This window comes from Aptenodytes forsteri, unplaced genomic scaffold (genome assembly GCF_000699145.1).
Source record: "Aptenodytes forsteri isolate BGI_AS27 unplaced genomic scaffold, ASM69914v1 Scaffold195, whole genome shotgun sequence".
NCBI lineage: Eukaryota > Metazoa > Chordata > Aves > Sphenisciformes > Spheniscidae > Aptenodytes > Aptenodytes forsteri.
Genome location: NW_008795317.1, coordinates 2,102,626 through 2,108,133, shown reverse-complemented (window position 1 = coordinate 2,108,133; position 5,508 = coordinate 2,102,626). Strand labels below are relative to the sequence as shown.

The 5,508-nt window shown below is 40.4% G+C and overlaps 1 long non-coding RNA gene across 1 annotated transcript; it reads left to right on the top strand.

Moving 5' to 3' along the window:
- The first annotated feature begins 414 nt into the window (after window positions 1-414).
- Window positions 415-4,144, top strand: LOC103899203. Its single transcript, XR_002086182.1, has 3 exons — window positions 415-534; window positions 787-921; window positions 4,128-4,144. It is a non-coding gene; the product is annotated as an uncharacterized LOC103899203 (long non-coding RNA).
- The last annotated feature ends 1,364 nt before the right edge of the window (window positions 4,145-5,508 follow it).

Sequence of the window (5,508 nt, the reverse complement as noted above, 5' to 3'; positions counted from 1 at the left end):
GCCGCGCCGCGGGCTGCCGACGGGGGTACGGTCGCAAGCGGGTGGGTGGGTGCCGGCGCGGCGCGTGTAGGGCAGGTCGGGACGCGAGTCCCTGGCCCTCAGGCTTGGGGCCCGCCCGGCGGCTGCAAGCTGTGCGCAGCTCCGAGGGCTTCCTCCTCGGCCCCGCTAGGCGGGATCCTGTAATCCACCGGTAACCTGAAACGGAGCTGCTGCGGCAAAAATAAATGCATCTGCACTAACGGCGCATTCATCGAAGATGATGCGAAAACGGGGTTTTGGCCCCCGACGCAAGAGGATGAGAGCCCAAACGTGCACTTCACCATAGTGCGATGCAGTTTGATAGGAGTGGCCGTGGGGCTGCCCTTAGAAGTGCTTCCTCTGTCTCTGCACTGCTCCTTTTTTTTTTTTCTCCCAAAGTCTTTTGGAAATGATGCTATTGAATGTACTTTTGTCTCTCGCTAGATATGGATAACAGGAAGGATGAAAAAAGTAGGACACTGTGTGCAACTTCACAAGAAGGGCTGAAAGTCCGAGGTAGGCATTGCTAATCTGTTCCCACGCTGTGGTGTTATGTGTGTTATCCTTTATGTCAGTTACCACGTTTGACCCTGATGTTGAGCATTGTCCCTTGCTAATGGTAATAGACCATGGCACACTGGAAGAGGGGGAAAAACCACAACCAACCCCTCAAAATAGGGGTTCATTGTGTTTAAGTTCTGTGAAGAGTCGTTTTTGTAGACCATAGTTACTACCACGCTTGTCACTGTTGCCTTGTGTTATCCTAAGAAAAAGAAAAAAGGAAACGAAAACGCAGTAGAAGCAGATCATCGTCCATTTCATCCACATCGTCTTCTAGCACTACATCCACTTCTTCTTCCTCATCACGCTCATCATCAAGGTCGTCTTCTTCAAGTAGCAGAGGTAAGCTACCTCCATGCATACATGTGATGTTTACCAGTTTTGATAGCACTCCGGGAATCATTTAAAGCTTATTTTAAATGTGGCTAAACCACCATGAAATGACAGCGTAGAATACCAGTGCTGCATGTTCAGAGTGTTTCCCTCATAACCCTTTCCTATTGCTGTGTTAAGGTACCTCTTTACACACAGTATGCAATGTTCTCGAGTTAATTTTAAACAACTTCAAAATAGAAAATGCCATTCAAAGAAATGTAACAATTGTAACAATGTGCTGTATATATTTAAAACTCTGTATTCATTATACTTTCAAAACACAGATCTTTTTCTACTTCACCCATCTATCTAGACCAGAGTTGGGGTTTTTGATTTAGTCTGACTTTGGTCTTGACACTTCAAGCATTTAACTTTGAGGGCTCACGTGAAGTTTATTAATACCAATGACCAAGTTCAATGGGGACACGTATGCAAGCATTGCAGGACTAAGACTTTCCATACTAAGCTGCTGCTTACTTAGAGGACTTGGGGTAGATACTATCTGGGAGTAAGCGCAGATTTTTTCTACGGGTATAACTTGTGACATCGAGGGGAATGTATTGCTGATTATATCAGGACTGCATTCTGTATCAAAGTATTTGGTATCACTGCAGGTAAAGTGACCAAATTGCCATATTTCAATAAAATGTGTCAGGCTAAACACTGAAGTGTATTTTATCCTTTTTTTACTCTGACTGGGAAGAACTCTAGTATGAACTAGAGTTCTCCTGATGAAAAGTCTAACTTCAGGGTCAGCTGAAACGTCACCATCTGGCTTAGGACCTCATATTTGTGACTGTGTATTCCACAGTGTAACAAAGACTTAGTTCTGCTTCTCTTGAAGCAGATTTACACCTGTATGGAAACATTCCTTGTTCTCATACTTCAGTGGCTTGATTCAATGTATCTGACATAAATAAATTCTGAAAATATTCAAACCTATGACCTCATACATTTGACGGGGGGAGGTCTTCCTTTCTTCTTGAATGAATTTTATCCCATGTGATATACTCTGAAACTTCTAAAAAGAATTAAGATGTCATGTCAGACGCTGACTGTGAACATGCTTGGCGTGCTCTCTGGTTCATCTTTTGGAGAGATGTCAAGAAACATGTATCTGAGGAAAAAAATCATTCTGAATTAGGCTCAAGTTGTCAATCTGCATGCTCAGAGATTTGCTAAAACTTTACAGCTAAAAATTCCTTAAGTTTTCCCATTCACAGGGGAGAGCAGGCGATCTAGCAAAAATGTCCTGCAAGGGCATGTTTAAACAACTCTCTTTACTCCATCTAGACAAGACAAGACGTGAGCTAAGACAGATATATAGGTGTAGGTAGTTGCCGCTATGGTGAGGGAGTGAAAAATCGTTCTGTGACTTTCAGAGCAAGGAATAATGACCTTAAATTGCAACAGGAGGGATTTGAATTAGATCTAGTAAAAATACATCCTAGCAGCAGAACAGTGGAATAGCTTGCCTAACCTGCAGTTAAAGACCTTGAATGACAAAGGTTGCCCCAGTCTCATGTGTCGGGTATAGCAGCAGTGGAGTTAACATTCCTTGGGATAGCAAAATGGAGATTTCTTCCGTCATTTTTTTTATCTGTGTGTCTCTTTTCTTATTTAGCGAGTGCAGCTGTTAGACACTGGGCAGTGGCTGGGAAAACCAAGAGGAGAGTAGGGGAAACTGTATCCTGCTCTCTTGGGCTGTATGCTCCACCCGTCTTCTCCAAGCTTGCTGGTAACATAGGTTATATGGAAAAATGAAGCTAACTTGAATGCAGAAAGGACACACTTTGTTGTGGAAAAAGAGACATCGGGATATAGAAGCTAGGAATGGAGCTTGTTAGGTGGAGCTGGGGAGGGAGTTCCCCTCAGACAGAAGACATGCAGGCGAATCAGTGCTAGAACTAGGGAGATAGAGTGGCTGAGTATGGAAACAGATTGAGCTAGTGAGGAGGCCAGATGGTGAGGGATGGCAACTCAGAAAGAGCGAACAGGAGGAAAAGATGGCCTGGCTTAGCCTAGGAAGTCAACAGTTCAGTGCAGAAGTCTAGAGAAGTTCTTCTAGGGTTTGTGGTCATGAGAACCGTGGCTAGGATGGTGGGAGATAAAACCGAGTCTGGAAGAGATGTGGGCAAAGGGATAAAATTGGGCAAGTGTCTGTTCACCATAGTGTACTGATTTTCAGAGTCTGGAAGGAAACCCAGTGTTCTTGAATGTACCCCTTTCCTGATATTGGCAAACATTTGTAAAAGCCCTCTGGCCAGGTATGCCATCCCCTGTGGGCGCTTAGTCCAGTCCGTTGTTACCAAGAGACTGAACGTGGTGATAGAGTTACCATTTTCATCATTTCTTCTGACATGCTTGTGCTGCATTGGTCATTAGGAGGCCAAAATAAGATTGCTTGGGCAGCCTTACCTTAGACTTTTCTAACTTTTGAGTCTGGCTGTGCTCTGGTATATTCCTATAATGTTATCTTTTGCTTGGAATTCATTGTAAAGAAACTGCAGAGCTGATAGCTTGAAGGCAGTCTGTTGGAAGACTAGTAAGCTGTTTCACAGTCTCTCCAGGTTTACAGTCCCATAGTCAAAGCTGGTGCTTCAAAATTGACTTCCTCACATACCAGTCACAGTGTAATCTTTAAAATCTATGATTGGCTTATAGAACTTGTGAGTTTCTGCTTTACAAAATTTACAAAAAAACTTGAAGCTGGAAGGTGAGCTAAGTAAGTACGAAAAGTTTTTCATGTGCCTTGAACAGCGATAATATTTTCAGTGGTTTGTCAGCCCCAGCGGTACTTTTTGTTGCCTCCTTTGAGAGTCAGGATCCCTGGCTATAAAACAGATATTGGCAATCAGTTGAGCACAGCTGCAGAAAGAAGAGATAAGTATTGTCTCTTAATATAATATATTGGTATAAGTAGTCACTGAGTAAATCAGGTATTTTCAGTTTCGTTGTTAGACCAGTAAGTGGCAGTAAGTTAATGTGTTCCTTTTCTCGGGGTTAGTTTCAACCAGTGTTTATATATATATATATATATATAGCTGAATTAAAGCATTTTCTTCTTATGTTTTACATTTCTATATGCCTTATCTGTAAAACCAAATGCCTTTTTCAGAATGCTAAACTCCTAGGGTTTGATTTTGGTTTGTTTTGGTTTTTTTTAATTTTAGATTCTCCTAAGTCTAAATCAAAGAAAAAGAAAAAAGAAAAACACAGCAAAAAGGTAAACATTTACAAACAGCAATAAGTAGTTAGCAAACAGAAAATAGTTCTTCATATTTCGATAACCTTAAATGTCATGTAAGATGTAATGCTTTTGTCTGTGGCTATGTAAATCTGAATCATGCTTTTAGGGTTACAGTAGGTGAACTGATAGGTTGGCATATACTTGACTATATACTAAAGGAGAAATAATTTAAAGGTTCTTTTTGCCAATCATTGCTGGTCCAGCTAGAGTTTAGAGTAGTCTCTGAAGAAAAGAGAAGTGGGGAATCTTGATAACTTTATAGAATTTGTCAGAAGAAACGATTTATAGTCAGTGAGAGAGTAGTAGGTTCTTGCTGTAGTAATTTTTCCTTTTCATTTTATTAGGACTTTCTGTTCAGTGATTTTATATATTAGGGTTACATTAAAAGAGAGAGAATAGGGGATCAGACCATTTCTGTTTCTCAAGATCTCAAAGGTTGCTAACCCTGCTGCATTACTTCCTGTGTACTTCAGATAGTACCTATTCAGCAGTGGTAAGGGCAAGCGGTAGTGGCTGTCTTGACTAGCCAGGGCATTGAGAGCTACTTGTGGATTTCCTTTTTTCGCCCTTGTGAGTCTGTAAGCATAAGAGTATATGTCTTATACTTGTAGAAAAGGAAAAAAGAGAACAAAATGAAGAAAAAGAAAGAAAAGAAGAAAAAGAGAGAGAAAACAGGACCTGTCCAGCTTTCTAAGGTATGCTTGTGTGAGTCTGAAGTCCTGCTATATTTCTCATCTACACACTTAATCTGTCCTGTCATAACAATGTTTATAACACCACCAGTTTTGTCATCAGCAAATAGAAACCTGTCTCTATTGTATGGACAGTTAGGAAGTATAAAAGATTGTTGTCTGTAATTTTATTTAAGATTTGTAACATTACAAAATAAAGCAAAGCTTATGTCTTTCTAATGTGTAATCTCATCTTAGTTCTTTAAAAACAAAAAGAAGAATGAAAACTACAGCATGATAACCGGAAAGAAAATTAAGATGAGAATAAAGAAGACTAAGAAGGATAAAGAGGAAAGAGTTAAAATAGTCTATATATCCCTAAGGGAAAATACTGTATATTTTAATATTTTTCTAAGAGTAGTCTTTTGTAGAAGAGTAGATCTTACAGTTAGGAGTTGTAAATTGAGTGTAGCTTTTAATGTGGCTATAATGCCATCTGAGAAATTCTAATTCATTCTTTTGGCAGGCTTTGTGTTATGAGTGGGCTTGGAATACTCAGGCATGAGCAGATAAACCAAAGGATGCTTGTGCACATTCTTAGAATTTCAGTCTGTAATGTTAGCTGATTTGTGG